The sequence below is a fragment of the Coffea arabica genome, chromosome 9e (genome assembly GCF_036785885.1).
Source record: "Coffea arabica cultivar ET-39 chromosome 9e, Coffea Arabica ET-39 HiFi, whole genome shotgun sequence".
NCBI lineage: Eukaryota > Viridiplantae > Streptophyta > Magnoliopsida > Gentianales > Rubiaceae > Coffea > Coffea arabica.
Window position 1 is genome coordinate 3,870,973 of NC_092327.1, and position 20,281 is coordinate 3,891,253.

A 20,281-nucleotide genomic window follows, 5' to 3' on the forward strand; every position below is an offset into this window, starting at 1 on the left:
GTTTGGTACCTCATTGAGCGCAAGCTCACCCCTTTCTGTTCCTTTTGTTTTCCTTACAGGAAAATAAACCCCTTTTGGTCTGGATTTGACAAATGGCTACCCAATTGAGCTAGTTGAACATATCTTTTGTATAGCTCATGTATTAAAACCCTAAGTGTACTTTTGGGGCGTTTTCTCTTTTGATTTGGCAAACCGTGTGTATATATTAACTTTTGAAAACTTTTGTATGTCATTTTGATTTGTGAACGCTAAAGTTCAGATGTGAATGTTTGTTGGCTATTTCGGTTGGGTTCTGACGGGTCGGTCACTATTCATGGCCGACTCCGGATTTCATTTTTTTTTATTTTGGGTTATTTTGCCATTTTGACTCGTTTACGCTCGTTCGTAAGTTCTGGATCGCTATAGATAGTTCTAGTCTGCATCGTGAGTCCTGGCGAGAGCTGGGCAGGCAGTCCGCTCACCCCTTTGATTCGCCTTAGGGGAAAGTGGGGCTGTCACACTAAAAAGGTATGTGATTGCATGGCGGCAGACATCCAAGAGGGAAAGAAACTGATTAAGGTGAAGGAAAAATTTAATCAATGGCTCGTCGAGTTTGAGCTTCAGGATAAGGTCGAGGGTGAGTGAAATGAAGAGGTTCAGGGAAATGCCGAAGACATAGGGGATGCCAAGATGGCAAGGAAAAATGATGCTATTGGGACGAGAGATGCTTAGAAGCATTATGATCTCGATTTTTTGTAAAATTACACTCAAATCAATGTACTCACCTATTTATAATATCATCAACTCTTTTGTTTCAACTATTCATTTTATACTTTGCCCCCATGTCCCTCTTATTTTAACAACATTCATGTTAATCATTAGGTATAATACAACTTAAGATTCTAGACATGCTATGTTCGATGTACAAGTGTGCTATCTTGGTAAGCCAATTTACAGTAGTCAATATGACTACTTTCAATAACACAATAAGTCCATTCCCACTTAGGAGTTAACTTCCCCTGGCATTTAGATGGACTAATTGAGTTTTTTCTAAGAACAAGATCACCTGGTTTAAAGCAAAGATTTTTAACTTCGTTATTGTAGTAATGAATCAGGATGTTCTAGTACTAAACATTTTTTATTGCAACTACTTCTCTCTTCTTTTCCAAAAATTTCAAGTCCGTTTGGCGCTTCTCATCGTTTGTCTCGGCCACATAAGCTGCCATCTTGGGACTTGGAGTGATGAACTAGATAGGAATGATAGCTTCAACTCCATAGGTAAAGGAGAATGGTGTTTCATGAGTGGTAGACCTCAGTGTAGTACGATAAGCCCAATGAACACTTGGTAACTCGTCAACCTAAGCTGTGCCAACTTGGTGAAGCCGTGTTTTGATTCCATGCAAGAGTGTGTGATTAAAGTTTCTAACTTATCCATTGGCTTAAGCATGGCCTACTGAAATGAAGTGCTGCTTAATGCCGAGATCCTTGCACCATTTTTTGAAAGGGTTATTAGTAAATTGCTTTCCATTGTCTGAAATAACAACTCTCGATATCCCAAACCTACAGACAATGCTTTTTCAAAAGAATTTTTGGATAGCTTGGCCCATTATACTGGTTAATGGCTCGACTTTCACCTATTTGATGAAATAATCAATTGTAACCACTAAGTAAGAATAATTTCCATGTGCCTGAGGGAAAAGTTCGACTATATCTATCCCTCACTGCTCGAATGACCTAGGGGGATGTAATGGAAACCATCAAGTTGGTCAGTTGATGGTGCTCAGGGGTCAGAAATTGACATGAGGGGCAGCTTAACACTAGGAGTTGAAAATCCCTTTGAAGAGTTGGCTAAAAGTACCCAAGTAGAAGGACTTTCTTAGCTAACATCTAAGTTTTTACATGGGCTCCATATAGTCTTCTGTAGATGTCCTTGAGCACTTGCTCTCCCTCCTCAGTAATGATGCATCTCAGCCACAGTTTGAAATAAGATATATTTGCAACGATCCATTGTGTAAGGTGTTCCGAGTTGATCTGCGCTGTACCTTCATAGCTTTGGATCAATCTTCGAGGAGAACTCCTTGGTTAAGAAACATGACTATGGGATCCATCCAAGTTTCTCCTTGATGGATCGAGCAAATGTCCTCTCATATGTGACTGGCCTCGGTAAGGCTTTTCACCAAAACTATCTTATTCATTTGAGAGAATGAAATGGACGCTAGCCAGAAAAAGGTATCAGCTCATTTGTTCTGGGAACGGGGTATCCTTTGAATCTCAAACAACTCAAAATGTCCGGCTAATTTTGCACCCGGGATAGATATTTCTTCATATTTTCTTCCTTGGCCTCATATTGACTCGTAACTTGTCAGACTACCAGTTGGGAGTCACTGTAAACCAGAGCCTGGCAAGCCCCTAGTTTCTGGGCCAATCGAAGGCCGATGATCAGCGTCTCATACTCAGCCTCGTTATTAGAAGCGGCAAAATCAAAACGCAGTGCATAAGAATACTTGCATCCATTTGGCGGTACAAGAAGTAGACCAACTCCACTATCCTCATTGCTGGACGAACCATCGTCGTAGAACTTGTTGAGGCATCTTCGCTCACTCTAGGAGTGAGTTCGGCCAAGAAATCAGTTAGGGCTATACTTTTATAGCTGTTTGGGGCTCATAGGTGATGTCATATTCTCCAAACTCAATGGCTCATTTAGTCAATTGTCTCGAGGCTTTTGGCAGAGTCAGAATTTGTCGGATCAGCTGGTCGGTCCAAATGGTAAGTATGGTTTTAACTGCCAGACCGTGTAAACCAGAACCAAGCATAAGTATCGGCTTTCAAGATCACATAAAGCTCTGCTAACATAATACATAGACCTTTACACGGTCGCGTCCTCATGTACCAATACCGTGTTGACGGAAAAATGAGGGTGGGCTAATGACGAAGGTATTCCTTTATTTGCTCAAAAGCTTGCTGGCATTACTTATCCCATGCAAACTTGTCCGGTTTTTTCAATACCTTAAAGAAAGGCAGTTTCCTCTGGGCAAATTAGAAGAGAAATCGATTTAGCGAAACTAATCGCCCCGTTCGCCTTTACACCTCCTAAATATTTCTCGAGGTAACCATATCTTGAATTGCTTTAATTTTATTAGGGTTAGGCTCGATGCCTCGTCTGGAGATCAAGTAGCCCGAGAACTTTACAGAGGTGATTTCAAATACATACTTCTTTGGATTAAGCTTCATCCGAGTTTCCTGCAGTATCCCAAAAATTTTCCACATGTCCAAGAGGAAGGCATAAGAAGTCCTACTCTTGATTAAGATGTCGTCCATGTAGGCCTCGATGTTGCGCCGGATTTGTCTTTGGAAGTCTTGATTAACAAGGCATTGATATGTGGTTCCGACGTTCTTTAGTTCGAACGGCATGGTAGTATAACAATAAACACCTCAGTCAGTGATGAAGGTTGTTTCCTCTTGATACTCTTCGCTTATCTCTATTTGATGGTAGCCCTTAAAGGTGTCCAAAAAGCAGAGGATGCCATGACCCATAGTTGAATCAATCAGGGCAACTATTCTTGACAATGGATAGCATTCCTTCGGGAAGACTTTACTGAGGTCGGTAAAATTCACACATATGCGCCATCCACCGCCATTTTTTTTTACCATCATAGGATTAGATAGCGAAGTTGGGTGTCAGATTTCCTTTATCATTCGGGTTGGGAGAAGTTTATCTACTTCTTCCATGACAGCCTAGACTCTCTCTCGATCAAAATGTCTCCTCTTTTGTTTCACAGGTCGTACCGGATAATCTATATTAAACTTGTGCATCATCAGATCGTGTGGAATGCTGGCAACATCCTTAGCTGTCCAAGCAAAGACGTCCTTAAACTTCTTGAGGAATTCTGTTATCCTCTCTCGAATGAAAGAATGAAGAGTCACTCTGACTCAGACAGTTCATTCAGGTTGCTTAGAGTTTAATGTGATTTCTTATATCTCATCCCTGGTCTTTAGCCTCTTTGGCTTTCTGGTCTCTTGAAGTTCAATCGCATCAATGGATAACACATCCGACACCCCACATCCTGGCTTCGGCAGGAACCGATTTGATGTAGCTACCTGCAAGGTGGCGAGGTAACATTCGCGAGTTGCTTGTACATCACTGGTCACCTAGGCCACTCTCATCGGAGTAGGGAACTTTAAATTTAAATGATAAGTGAAAAATAATTGCATGTAGGAAATTTAATGTGGGCCAACCAAGGAGCATATTGTATGGGGTGTCTGCCTTTACCACGATAAAGTTGATAGGGATAGTTCAGCATAGGGGCTACGGTTCCATGGTCATTGTCAAAGTGATCATGCCTACAGGATAGACAATGTGACCCTCGAACCCAACTAAGGGAGGGCTAACTGCTCATCTTTCAATTGCAACCTTTCAAAAGTTCGCTAATAGAGGACGTCTATCGAGATTCTGGGATCAACATATGCCTTTTTAATGATGAAATTGTTGATGTGTATATCAATCACCAATACTTCATGATTACTCGATGCCATTGGTATTGGGTTGTTTAGGCCATAAGCAACCACTTGGGTGAGATGGGAAATCGGCTCCATGGTATCTAAGTTAGCTTACCAATATGTCTTTTTCCTGGAATTCCAGTTATCCCTACCAGTTGGTTCACCGGAGATAATGTAATTACGCCAACTATGTTAGGCCCATAATCAGGAGATCTATCTCAAGGAGGTCAATCCAACTCCTTAGGGTCCCTCAGGGCTTGTCATGTCCCCATTGGTTGTATCGATCATCCCACCTATTGTCACAGCAGTCGTCTCGGCATTTCGTTCCTCGATCATTCCTGATGTACTACTTGAAATAACCTTGTTTCAAAAGGTTTTCAATTTCCTTCTTTAAGTCATTGCAATTCTCAATTTCGTGCCTGATATCTCTGTGATAGGCACAAAAGATATTAGCATTCTTCTTCTCTCTCTTCCCAGTTATCTTAGGCAAGGTCCTACCTAAGTTATGCTCCTCCAGAATTGCAAGTATATATGACTGAGTTGCAGTGAGAGGTATCAGCTTGGTTTTAGCAATTTCCCTTAGCTATCCTGTCAAACACAATTCTTCGATCTCGAGACGAACCTTGCCCAGGAGTTCTAGATGTCCCAGGCTCGATTCTTCCCTGATTCCTTCTTCTCTAATCAAGGGCTATCTGGGATGTTTGGGTTTCCTTTTCCATGAGGTTGACATCTTCTCCCTGAATGCCCTTGTCAACCTTTTGCCAAAGTTCACATAGTGTCCGAGGGTATTCCCAATGCACCTCGATATTGAAGGTCCCAACTTTTAATCCATTGGTAAAAGTTGTAACGGTTACTTATTCATCTGGTTCGGGAATTTGAATGGTTTTTCATTGAACCTTTGCAAGTATGAGTGCAAAGATTCATCAGGTGCTTGACGTATATTCATCAAGTACGCCATCTTCATCATCAAATAAGATACGATGAATTGATGCACGAATCTATCCACTAGTTCTTTCAAAGAGGATATGCCCCTAGGTTTTAAGCTCCAAAACCATTTTCAGGCAATCTCCTAAAGAAAGACCGAGAAGGCTTGGCATATAATCAAATCGAATATACAAACAGAGGCCCGAGATGAAGGCCAGAATATGATCCTCAAGGTCACCCCGTCTATCATAAGACTGTAAGACGGGGAGTTTGAAATTTAAAGGAACTAAATTATCATTTATCTCATCAGTGAAGGGTGGGGCCTTCATATAGTCAGTAGCAAATCCGATGTGGCATTTGGCATGCTATCAGCTCGCTTCTCAAATAGACCTTAAGAAAGGGCCTTAGAGATGGACGTCAACTTAGAGGTAGGTTTCGAAGTGGTATGCTTGGAGTAACTTCTTCTTGGATGATAGTCATCTGATTCTTCCTCAAATGGGATCTCAGGCGAGGTGACAAGCCTTTGCTTGGACGATTCAACCTTCTCCTTCCCCTTTCTCTTAAAGTAACACCCCAGCTCCTCAAAGATATTAGAATTCTCGACCACAAACTCAGTCATTTTAGTGAGGGCCTCTGTGTTCGTTGGCCTAGGTTTTGTCTCTATTCCTCCCTTTGTCAATCAGCTTCTTGATTATTTGCTTCTGCCTCAATGTTAATCCGAGGAGCCCTTCTGCTTCTAGATTGGGTAGGTATCATGACTAAGAGAATAAAGTCGATTCCCACAAATAGTGCCAATTGACGAGGCGAGTTCTTGGCGGAAGAATTGAGATCACCAAGAGATGAGCTCACCTGCAAAATACCAAGTACCCAGAGCTTTGTCCTCTAGTCTTACTCCGATGTCAGAAGTGCTTTGGGAGTTGAATGTGCAGGTAAGGTTGCGTACCTCATTTGTGAGTAGTGAAAAGGCATTTATAGTGAAAGGTTTGTGGATGGAATGATGAGGTCTACCCATTGTCAGACATCTTGAGATAGTCCAGGGCGACAGTGTTAGGTGTACGTCTGAGCAATAGGGTGGCTAGTGGTCACGTCAATCCATCAATCACTATTCATGTCTCTCGCCAAAATGTTGGCTATTCCAAACTAAGAAAAAGGCGAGGTGAACTCTAATAAGAGAATAAAGTCATCGATCACCTCATCTAGAGATAGCCAAGATGAGGTGTCTTTTTCTTCAGGGAAATGGATGGGGTAGATTTAACTTGGGAAGACCGAGGTGCCCACAGCTAGCATTCATTAAAGGATCAAGTGCAATCATCTTCACTACATCAAAGAGTGATTTTGAAAATAATATGAACTCTAAGTAATATGGCATATTTCCTAAGAGTGTATTTGATAAAACTGAAGTCTAAAAATTGAAATATGAAGTATGAACCCATTAAGCTATTGAATTTTTAAGTATTAACTCAAATACATTTGAATGTATATTACATTCAATGATAAGTGAATAACTTATCACTTATTTTTTAGAACAAATTTTCTTTAGAAAATTCAGTGCCACTTAATTAATTCAAATATTCAATTTTTTGTTATCAAACACGTCTAGATATGTTAAGATCTGAATCCATTAAATTTAAGTATTGAATTTGTGATGCCCCCACTTCTCCCAAAGGCGATCCCAAGGGTATCGGCGGGACGCCTGCCCAACTCGATACCATTCCAATCCAAACTTAAGGTAAATAACCGAATAATAAAAGTCGAACTGAATAACAAAGTCGCTTCCATACACAAGTGTTCAATCTTACATCACAAGTTTTCAAAATACATTAATTTTCCAAAATGTACAACTTCCAAAAGTCGTCTAATCAGTACATCCAAAATTCTAATCAAAAGAGCCATCAAGTAGGCTTCTCCATAATTCCTTCCATTTCATCTCCTGTTAAGGAAAATAAATCTAACGGAGTGAGCGGATGCTCGTGAGACCAAGAAAACATGCAAAACACGTAGTTCAAATAATAATAGCACTTAAACAAGATTGAAACCTATAACATTCAAGTAGTTCACAATTAATAATAAAACACACTTGATAAGGATACGGGAGTTCTCAAGAGTTATGTTCCACTTTCTCGATCCAGTACCTCCACGAGTTGACACTCCATCAATCGGGTAGGTTATAAATTCATAGAACTTCACTTACACTTCCCCGTTCACCGTTACACCCCCAGTTACGGGCCCGCACTTCTTTTATATAAGGCGATACTACTCGAGTATGCCAAGCGAGATCTCTCCAATAGATCAAGTTTATAGAATTTTCTCATGACTCACCAAGCTTCACGACCAAGCCCATGCCGGCTCGAGTCGTAAGGTCGGCCGATGAGTTTTGGGTGTCCCCCACTATTATCAATTCAAGTCGAGGAGATTCATTTTAATCGACATATGCAACCATAGCATAATTCAATTTTACAACACTTCACTTAATTCATTTAACAATTCACTTCAAGCAATTCGAACACACTTCACTTAAAAGAGAACGAATGCGATAAAGTACACACTCGACTCGACACTTTTCAAAATACTCAATCAATGAGAACAATTAAGCACATAACAACATTTCATACACTTGACACTCACCAAGTCAAAACAAAAGTGAGTGAGCGAGCAATTAAGTCTTTAGGCATCCACTTCGAGATTCTCTTGAAGATCTCCTTGAGCGCCTGAACAAATAACAAATACTTGCACTCACAATCACGTATTAACCAGGAAAGAAGATACACTTATTTAGACTAGTCGATACCTCAAAAGAGAACCTTAATCACTCAAAATAGAGGTTCAAAAGTGAGAATTTATTAACACAAGAGAAACTGATTTCCTCCATGAAATCAAGTTTAGAACGATCAATCAATATCAAAGGATAGGGAAAAGTCTCCAAAAACTCATTTCCCAACAAGTCGGAAAATTTCAGTTTTACACGTCAAATTTAGAAAAATCAGAATTTGCACTCAAGAGTTCCAAAATTGGAAAACTTTATACCGTTGGAATCTTAGTTCAGAGTACTAAAAGTTCCTAGAAGGCACCTTTCCAAGATTCTAATTTCAAATGCCGCAAACGATATTCAATTTCGACTTTTATACAAAGAGATATGTTCAATCAAAGAAGCACTGTTCGGGCTCCCTAAACACCATTTCCAGGTTTCTTTCAATTTCGAAATTCCAAGTTTTGTTCAACCAAATCAAATGATTTTTGGATAAAACTTTGTACACACCATATACAACATATAAGCATCAATTTCAAAGCCAACAACCATAAAAAATTTCGAAATATCACAGAGCAACATGACCAGAAATTTTCGGCTAGCTCAAGTCTCCACTTCCTTTGATTTTCCTTTCACTTTCTAGCCATAATCAACTCACTTAACATATAAACAACATTAATCAAGCATTTAATCCTCAAGGTAGCTACCTAAAGGTCACACCAAGTCCACTATCTTAGAGTTTAAAGCAAGAAATAGAGCACCTCAAGTCCGCTAGCCTAATCCTTGCTTAGGGTTTCAAATCCATGCAACCCAAGCTTGATTCTTAAAGAAAAATGAAGAGATTACAAGAGTTGAAATGTACCTCTTGAATCTTTGAAAAAACCAAAAAATTTTACCAATAAATCTCCAAGAATCACCACAAGATGAAGCCTTTCACCAAGTTAAAGCTAATCTCCAAGTGGTTTTGAGGTTGGATGCAAAGTTAGAAGTGAATTGGAGCAAGAATGAGCAAGATGGAGTGGAGCTTTCTTTCCTTTCTTTTTCTTGAGGGTTTGGCTGGCCAAGAGAGGAAGAGAGAGAGAGTGTTTGTTGAGTGTGAAGCTTCCCTTGGAAGCTTGTTGGATTTGTGGCCAAAAGTTGTATAAAAGTCAACTAGGAATAGTGCGCGAATAGTGAAGTGCACTACCACTTTTCTTTCTTATTTGTTGCACTAGTGCACTAATCCTCAAATGTAATTCCTTTAACACTATTATTATTCACTCTTAGTAGTATAGTATAAGTTTCTTATTTAGTCGTTTTGACATGAAATACGCGAACCTCCGATTCGCGCGCGATAAGACAAAATTTAAAAACGATTCATGTAACGATAATTTAATTAACCACTACTAAGGCAAATAATTATAAAAATAATTATTTTTAGAATAAAAATATGAATCCTCACATCCTCTCCCTCTTAAGAAAATTTCGTTCTCGAAATTTCATATCTTGATCTGGAAATAGATCTGGATATTTTTCTTGAATTTTTTCTTCTACTTCCCAAGTTGTTTCCTCTAGTCCATGGTTCTTCCATAGGACTTTCACCAACGGGCTTCGCTTATTCCTCAATTCTTTCACCTTACGATCTAGAAGCTTTATCAGTCTCTCCTCATAGGTCAATGCCTCATCAATCTCAACATTCTCCGGTTGTAGAACATGAGACGGATCTGAATGATTTTTCTTGAGCATCGATATGTGAAAAACATTGTGGATCCGAGATAAACTTGGTGGCAATTCCAACTTATAGGCCCCATTTCCTACACGTTGAAGAATCTTATATGGTCCTACAAATCTCGGTTGAAATTTCTTTCCCTTTCCTGCCATCAAACTCGCTTTCAGAGGAGTAATCTTAAGAAATACTTGGTCTCCAACCGCAAACTCTAAATCCTTCCTTCGATTGTCGGCATAGCTCTTCTGACGACTCTGTGAGGTTTGAATCCTCTGACGTATCAACTTCAATTTTCTCGTGCCTCCTCAATCCATGGTATTGCAGTTGGGTCTAAAATCTTTCGTTCACCTATTTCATCCCAACAAATTAAAAATCTACACTTTCGACCATAAAGCGTTTCATACGGAGCCATTTGAATGGATGCATGGAAACTATTATTATAAGCGAACTCCACTAATGTCATATACTTACTCCAACTCTCTCCAAAATCCAAAATATAGGTTCTCAGCATGTTCTCAAGAGTTTGAATTGTCTTCTCAGACTGTCCATCGGTCTGCGGATGGTAAGTAGTGCTAAAATTCAATTTAGTCCCAACACTTTTTGCATCTTTTGCCAGAACCGCGAGACAAATCTAGGGTTTCGATCGGACACAATACTTACTGGAATTCCATGTAGCCTTACAATTTCATCCAAATATAGTTTCGCTAATTTTTCCAATGAGAACTTCATACTAATCGGCAGAAAGTGAGCCGATTTGGTCAATCTATCTACTATCACCCAAACTGCATCATGACCTTTTTGAGTTTTTGGTAATCCAGATATAAAATCCAAGGTAAAATTTTTCCATTTTCACTCGGGTATCTCTAAAGGTTGTAATAGGCCAGATGGTTTCTGATACTCGGCTTTAACTTGCTGGTAGATCAAACAAGATTGAACAAACTAAACAACTTCCTTTTTCATACTCTCCCATCAATACAAATTCTTCAAGTCTTGATACATTCTATTTTCTCAAGGATGTACCGTATAATTAGAATGGTGCGCTTCTTCCAAAATCTTCTTTTTAATTTCTTCATCTTTTGGTACCACTATACGATTCCAAAATCTTAACTCGCCATTTATGCCTAGATTTAAATCTGACTTCTCTCCCTTATTTACTTTCTCCAACCATTTTTACACTTCAACGTCCTTTTCTTGAGCTTCCTTAATACGTTCCTATAAAGTGGATTTCACAACAATATTCCCCAGAATCACTTTCCTCAGTTCGAGTCGGGAATTCCAACAACTAATCTCTTCCAACAAGTGCAATTCTTTAATCATCAATTCTGCCACCTGCACTTGACGACTTAGAGCATCAGCGACTACATTGGTTTTTCCTAGATGATACTTTATTGTGCAATCATAATCTTCCAAAAATTCCATCCATCTACGTTGTCTCAAATTTAGCTCCTTTTGGGAAAACAAATACTGAAGACTCTTGTGGTCCGTGAAAACCTCAATTGTCACTCCATACAGGTAATGTCTCTATTTCGTCAATGCAAATACTACAGCCACTAATTCCAAGTCATGAGTTGGGTAATTTCTCTCGTGCGGCTTTAATTTCCTAGAGGCATATGCAATTACCTTATTATTTTGCATCAATACACACCCTAATCCTTCTTTGGAAACATCTGTATATACTACAAAGCTATCCTTTCCATTAGACAAAACTAATACAGGTGCCCTTGTCAAATGTTTCTTTAATTCTTGAAAACTTTCTTCACACTTCGGACTCTATATAAATTTTCCATTTTTCTTAATCAATTCATTCATGGGTCCAGCAATTTTAGAAAAATCCTTGATGAATCTCCGGTAATACCCTGCTAACCCTATAAAATTTTGAATTTCAGTAGGATTTTCCGGTCGCTTCCACTTAGAAACCGCTTCAACTTTGGTTGGATCCACCTTAATTCTACCCTTGGAAATGATGTGACCTAGGAATGTCACTTTTTTCAACCAAAACTCATATTTGCTAAACTTAGCGTACAACTGATATTCCCTTAACGTTTGTAAAACAATTCTCAAATATTTCTCATGGCCTTCCAAGATCTTAGAGTACACCAGTATATCATCGATAAATACCACCACAAACTGATCTAGATAGGGTTTAAAAATTCTATGCATCAAATTCATAAAAGTCGCAGGTGCATTAGTCAATCCAAACAGCATCACTGCAAATTCAAAGTGCTCATACCTCGAGTTAAAGGTAGTTTTAGGTATATTTTTTTTCCAAAATTCTCAATTGATAATAACCCTGCCTGAGATCCAACTTCGAGAATACCACCGCCCCTTGCAATTGGTCAAATAACTCATCAATATGGGGAAAATGATACTTATTCTTAATGGTTACATCATTTAAGTCTCGGTAATCTATACACAGTGTTAAACTCCCTTCTTTCTTTTTAACAAACAAGACCGGGGCTCCCCACGGTGAACCACTCTCCTTAATAAAACCTCGCTCTAGTAAATCTTGCAATTGTAATTTCAACTCATTCAATTCAACTGGAGCCATTCTATACGGCGTCTTGGAGATGGGCGCTACTCCCGGAGTCACATTAATCTTAAAAGCTATCTCCCTTTCTGGAGGTAAAGACTCAAGTTCCTCAGGAAACACATCTGGATACTCTTTTACTACTGGCATATCTTCCAATCTCACTTTATCACTAGGGGTATTTATAAGAAAAATCAAATATCCTTGAGTTCCCTTACTCAATATTTTTCTAACTCGAATTCCTGAAATAAGAGCAGATGAAGCTAATCTACCCTTTATATCCAATTTTAAGGTTGTCTTTCTTGGAATGCACAACTCTACCATTTTTGTCTTACAATTCAATTGTGCATTATAGCGGGCTAATCAGTCCATTCCTAAGATAACATTATACCCTTTAATCTCTAAGCTCATCAAATCGATCAGTAGCTTCCGTTCTCCAACCCATATCTCACAATTTCTATACACCAAGTTAACTATTAAACTCCGTTCCCCAGTAGGTGTTCTAACCTCCAAATCATAAGGCAATTTAATTGGTTTCATATCTATTTCACTCATAAAATTAGGGTTCACAAAAGAGTGTGTCACACCCAGATCAACTAAAACCTCAGCTAAAAGGTGGAAAATGGGGATCGTACCTTCAACCACCTCAGTAGAATCAGGAACTTGTTGATGATCCAGTGCATAAACTCTAGTCGGTACTCTAGGTCGACTTCCTCCAGCACTAGTCTGCTTAGATGCCGATTTCTCTGACCGTTGAGTACTACCTCCTACTTTTGGCGCATTCGAACAACTTGCGAGTTGGTGCTCGGCACTTCCGCAGTACAGTTACTTTCCCGATTTTCTCCAACAATCATTCTCCGAGTGATTTGGCTTGCCACAATAGCCACAACTAACTTTAGGAATTACGGTCGAACCACTAGAAGGTATTCCTCTCGATTGACGTTGTCCACTACGACCTCCTCTTGATAAAGCCCCTCTTGGAGCTCTAGCAGTCCTTACTCCTCCCGTTCCTCTTCCTATCTTAGAAGGTGGAGCACTTTTACTAGTTTGTTCAGAGGAGTAACTAGGAAAGTTCCTTTTCTTAGTATGAAAATTCCTAACTTGCAACCTTGCATTTTCAACCCTTTGCGCTTTCTCCAAAGCTTCAGTGAACGTAGAGATTTGGACTGCTTCCAACCGCTCATGAATCTCCACATTAAACCCTTGCACAAAACGTCTAATTCTTTTATGCTCATTAACCATCAATTCTGGAGTGTACTTAGAAAATTTAGTAAATTTTCCTTCATACTCAGCCACGCTAAGAGTTCCCTGTCTCAACTTAATAAATTCATTCTCCCGCTTCTCTTGGATCAACGGTGGAAGAAACTTCTCATTAAACTCTCGAGTAAAGTTTTTCCAAGTCCAAGGGGTCTGCGCTCTCTCCCACTTTTCCCTTATCACGTCCCACCAGGCACGCGCCACTCTCTCAAACTGAAAAGTAGCAAAATTTACACGCCTCTCTTCTGTACAATCTAAGGCGGCGAAGATATTGGCCATCCTCTCCCGCCAGTTCTCCGCTAACTCCGGATTAGGTCCTCCAATAAACTTAGGCGGAGTGAACTTCAAAAACATCTCTAAGGCTCTATCGTCACCTCTATCCTGGGCCCCGGGTTGGTTAGGTGGCCCTGGACCCTGTCGGTCTGCTAAACGTTCTAGGATATCGGTCATCCGATTAATGGCGGTAACCACTTGGTTACCCTCTAGATTTTTTTGTCCCTGGGTCAGTCCACCTACCGATCCCTGATCATCCCCTTGAGATTAGGTTTGCTTAGTCCCATGCCCACGACCTCTACCACTCCTTCGTCCATCTATAATCCTAGTTATGCCTAATGCAAGAAATAAAATAATTACGCAAGAAAATACTTAAAATAAGAGCCAACATGCAAACATTGGAAGTAACGATAATTAGCATATATTAACACTTCAAGATTCATACAATTAGCAAGTCATGGGGCATTTATAAAATATAGCACACAGGTGTTACAAAAGTGCAATTAGTTAGGCACGACAAAAGTAAGTTCAAGTGCCTCAAAAGTAGGCCACACAGTCAAGCAAAACACAATGGTCTCAGAACTAACACCACCCCAGCTAATCCTAGTTACAAAAGTCAAAAGATCTATCACTCTAAATCTAGTCCTCAGTAGGACTATCGGGCGGAACCTCCTCCTCAGGGTCCTCCTCCCGATACTCCTCGAAAGGCTCCTCCTCAATACCCTCCTGAACCGGACTCTGAACAACCTCCATGACCTTATCAATCAGCATAGTGGCGTCTACCAAGATCCCAGAAGTCTGATCACGGACCTCCTTTCCTATCCTAGTCAATCGAGCTATAACCCACCGAATCTCATCACAAGCAGCCTCAGCCCTAACCATCTCGTCCACCACAGTCCCCTCTAACTCGGCGATCCTAGCACTTTGAGCATTCACCATAATTCTGAGCTCCTCAACCTTCTGCAGTAAAGATCAGTTGGTGTTCACCAACTGACGACGCTCGTCATCAAGGGATAGTACTAAGTCATTAGGATACGCATAAGTCACCCTACAGGGACATCGAAAAAACCTAACAGTAGGCGAGTAATGCACATGGGCTCCTCCACAAAGCGCTCAATAGTAAATAGGCCTAAGAGACTCCACGTGCCCATTAGCATGACCATTACCATTTGCAGCGTGTCCTCCATTCCCATTCTCCATCCTTGCAAAACAACCACAATTTCCAGATTAGAAACTTAAAGTCACTAACTCGCGCAAACATTACTTAAATTTTAACCTAGTTATCTCATTCCTATTCTCGAGGGTAAAAGTCATTAATATATCTCCCAAATAGATCTCTAACCTAGTGCTCTGATACCAACTATAATGCCCCCACTTCTTCCAAGGGCAAACCCAAGAGTATCGGCGGGATGCCTGCCCAACTCTCGCCAGGACTTGATACCATTCCAATCCAAATTTAAGGTAAATAACCAAATAATAAAAGCCGAACTGAATAACAAAGTCGCTTCCATACACAAGTGTTCGATCTTACATCACAAGTTTTCAAAATACATTAGTTTTTCAAAATATATAACTTCCAAAAGTCATCTAATCAGTACATCCAAAATTCTAATCAAAAGAGCCATCAAGTAGGCTTCTCCATAATTCCTTCCATTTCAACTCCTGTTAAGGAAAACAAATCTAACGGGGTGAGCAGATGCTCGTGAGGCCAAGAAAACATGCAAAACACGTAGTTCAAATAACAATAGCACTTAAACAAGAATGAAACCTATAACATTCAAGTAGTTCACAATTAATAATAAAACACACTTAATAAGGATACGGGAGCTCTCAAGAGCTATGTTCCACTTGCTCGATCCAATACCTTCACGAGTTGATACTCCGTCAATCGGGTAGGTTATAAATTCATAGAACTTCATTTACACTTCCCCGTTCACCGCTACACCCCTTGCTCCGGGCCCACACTTTTTTATGTAAGGCGATACTACTCGAGTATGTCAAGCGAGATATCTCCAATAGATCAAGCTTACAGAATTTTCTCATGATTCACCAACCTTCACGACCAAGCCCATGCCGGCTCGAGTCGCAAGGTCGCCCGATGAGTTTTGGGTGTCCCCCACTATTATCAATTCAAGTCGAGGAGATTCACTCCAATCGACATATGCAACTGTAGCATAATTCACTTTTGCAACACTTCACTTAATTCATTTTACAATTCACTTCAAGCAATTCAAACACACTTCACTTAAATAAGAACGAGTGCGGTAAAGTACACACTCGACTCGACACTTTTCAAAATACTCAATCAATGAGAATAATTAAGCACGTAACAACATTTCATACACTTGACACTCACCAAATCAAAACAAAAGTGAGTGAGCGAGCAATTAAGTCTTTAGGCATCCGCTTCGAGATTCTTTTGAAGATCTCCTTGAGCGCCTGAACAAATAACAAATACTTGCACTCACAATCATGTAGTAACCAGGAAAGAAGATACACTTATTTAGACTAGTTGATGCCTCAAAAGAGAACCTTAATCACTCAAAATAGAGGTTCAAAAGTGAGAATTTATTAACACAAGAGAAACTGATTTCCTCAATGAAATTGAGTTTAGAACGATCAATCAATATCAAAGGATAGGGAAAAGTCTCCAAAACTCATTTCCCAACAAGTCGGAAAATTTCAAGTTTATGCGTCAAATTTAGAAAAATCAGAAATTGCACTTAGTAGGTCCAAAATTGGAAAGCTTTATACCGTTAGAATCTTGGTTCGGAGTACTAAAAGTTCCTAGAAGACACCTTTCCAAGATTCTAAACGGAAAGTACTCATTTTTCAACTCAAAAATTCAGTTCTAATAGGATAGGTTTTAACCAGTCTTGGTTTTGCAGTCATTTTTGGCAATTCGGCATAATTCATAGAAAGCGAACTAGCCTTTGAAATTTGAAGCACAATAAGAGTTCCAAACAAGGTTTCCAACACGGCAAACGGAACTAAATTCGGAGTTTTAGGTATCGATATATAGCAACTTAAAGTTGGCTGGAATTTGAACACTGTTTAGAATTTTTTTTTCCAGATTTGAAGAACCAAATTTGTAGCATCATTTGGATATCGAAAGGTTATTGAAATAACACCAAATTTGGTACATTTAAGCTTCTATATATGGACTACCTCTCTATCAAATTTTACGCAAAAACTTATATGGGAAGACAGTTAACAAAATGACTAAAATTCGTAAAATGTTTCAAGAACAATCTGTCTTCTTGCTTCTATTTTTTTTCCAAACATTTTGCACAATGAAATCAGTCCAAATTCAATCCATTTTTGAAACCAATGTCCTAGAAACCTTTAATAAACACTTAATGGTTGATTGACATCAAAATTTTTGAGTTAAAGCATCCCACAACAAACTAGACTAGTTGGCCAGCAAGAAGGAAAAGCTTTCCAGTTTTTCAGTTTTATCGCACTTTCAAAATCAGGCCATATCTCACTCAATACAAGTTCAAATTATGAATGGTTGGTGGCATTGGAAACTAGGTTCAAAATAATTCATTTCATTAGAAGAAAATATTTCCAAAATCAGTTCACAAGTAGTTCTAATTCAAGACACAAGTTGCAGCTTCTCATGTCCAATCGAATGGAACAGGCAGACAGAACAGAATAGAACAGCCGAATTTATCAATTCACTGCAGTTCACTCAGATCGAACTAGCAAGTGACATTTATACCGTTAGAAAGCTACGGATGTATAGTTTCAAATGCCAAAAACGGCATTCAATTTCGACTTTTGCACAAAGAGATATGTTCAATCAAAGAAGCACTGTTCGGGCTCCCTAAACACCATTTCCAGGTTTCTTTCAATTTCGAAATTCCAAGTTTTGTTCAACCAAATCAAATGATTTTTGGACAACACTTTGTACACACCATATACAACATATAATCATCAATTTCACAGCCAACAATCATCAAAAATTTCTAAATATCACAGAGCAACATGACCAGAAATTTTCAACCTGCTCAAGTCTCCACTTCCTTTGATTTTCCTTTCACTTTCTAACCACAATCAACTCACTTAACAAATAAACAACATTAATCAAGAATTTAATCCTCAAGGCAGCTACCTAAAGGTCACACCAAGTCCACTATCTTAGAGTTTAAAGCAAGAAATAGAGCACCTCAAGTCCGCTAGCCTAATCCTTGCTTAGGGTTTCAAATCCATGCAACCCAAGCTTGATTCTTAAAGAAAAATGAAGAGATTACAAGAGTTGAAGTGTACCTCTTGAATCTTTGAAAAAACCAGAAATTTTCACCAATAAACCTCCAAGAATCACCACAAGATGAAGCCTTTCACCAAGCTAAAGCTAATCTCCAAGTGATTTTGAGGTTGGATGCAAAGTTAGAAGTGAATTGGAGCAAGAATGAGCAAGATGGAGTGGAGATTTCTTTCCTTTCTTTTTCTTGAGGGTTTGGCCGGCCAAGAGAGGAAGAGAGAGAGTGTTTGTTGAGTGTGAAGCTTCCCTTGGAAGCTTGTTGGATTTGTGGCCAAAAGTTGTACAAAAACCAACTAGGAATAGTGAGTGAATAGTGAAGTTCACTACCACTTTTCTCTCTTTTTGTTGCACTAGTGCACAAATCCTCAAATGTAATTTCTTTAATACTATAATTATTTACTCTTAGTAGTCTAGTATAAGTTTCTCAAATCTCCACCTAGTCGATTTGACACGAAATACGAGAACCTCTGATTTGCGCGTGATAAGGCGAAATTTAAAAATGATTAATGTAACGATAATATAATTAACCACTACTATGACAAATAATTATAAAAATAATTATTTTGAGAATAAAAATATGAGTTCTCACGTCCTCTCCCCCTTAAGAAAATTTCTTCCTCGAAATTTCTTATCTTGATCTAAAAATAGATCTGGATATTTTCCTCGAATTTTTTCTTCTACTTCTCAAGTTGCTTCCTCTAGTCCATGGTTCTTCCATAGGACTTTCACCAACGGGATTCGCTTATTCCTCAATTCTTTCACATTACGATCTATAAGGTTTATCGGTCTCTCCCCATAGGTCAATGCCTCATTAATCTCAATATTTTTCGGTTGTAGAACATGTGACGAATCTGGATGATATTTCTTGAGTATCGATATGTGAAAAATATTGTGGATCCGAGATAAATTTGGTGGCAATTCCAACTTATAGGCCACATTTCCTACACGTTGAAGAATCTTATATAGTCCTACAAATCTCGATTGTGACTTCTTTCCCTTTCCTGCCATCAAACTCCTTTTCAGAGGTGTAATCTTAAGAAATACTTGAACTCCAACCGCAAACTCTAAATCCTTCCTTCGATTGTCGGCATAGCTCTTCGGACGACTCTATGCAGTTTGAATCCTCTGACGTATCAACTTCACTTTTTCTAGTGTCTCCTCAATCCATGGTACTGCAGTTGGGTCTAAAATCTTTCGTTCACCTATTTCATCCCAACAAATTGGAGATCTACACTTTCGACTATAAAACGCTTCATACGGAACCATTTGAATGGATGCATGGAAGCTATTATTATAAGCGAACTCCACTAATGTTAGATATTTACTCCAACTCTCTCCAAAATTCAAAATACAGGTTCTCAACATATCCTCAAGAGTTTGAATTGTCCTCTCAGACTGTCCATCGGTCTACGGATGGTAAGTAGTGCTAAAATTCAATTTAGTCCCCAACACTTCTTGCATCTTTTGCCAGAACCGCGAGACAAATCTAGGGTCTCGATCGGACATAATATTTACTGAAATTCCATGTAGCCTTATAATTTCATCCAAATACAGTTTCGCTAATTTTTCCAATGAGTACTTCATACTAATCGGCAGAAAGTGAGCCGATTTGGTCAATCTATCTACTATCACCCAAACTGTATCATGACCTTTTTGAATTCTTGGTAATCCAGATACAAAATCCATGGTAATATTTTTTCACATCCACTCGGTTATCTCTAAAGGTTGTAATAGGTCAGATGGTTTCTGATACTCGGCTTTAACTTGCTGGCAGATCAAACAAGATTGAACAAACTAAGCAACTTCATTTTTCATACTCTCCCATCAATACAAACTCTTCAAGTCTTGATACATTCTATTTTCTCCAGGATGTACCGTATACTTAGAATGGTGTGTTTCTTCCAAAATCTCCTTTTTAATATCTTCGTCCCTTGGTACCACTATACGATTCCGAAATCTTAACTCGCCATTTATGCCTAGATCAAAATCCGACTTCTCTCCCTTATTCACTTTCTCCAACCACTTTTGCACTTCAACGTCCTTTTCCTGAGCTTCCTTAATATGTTCCAACAAAGTGGATTTCACAACAATGTTCCCCAGAATCAC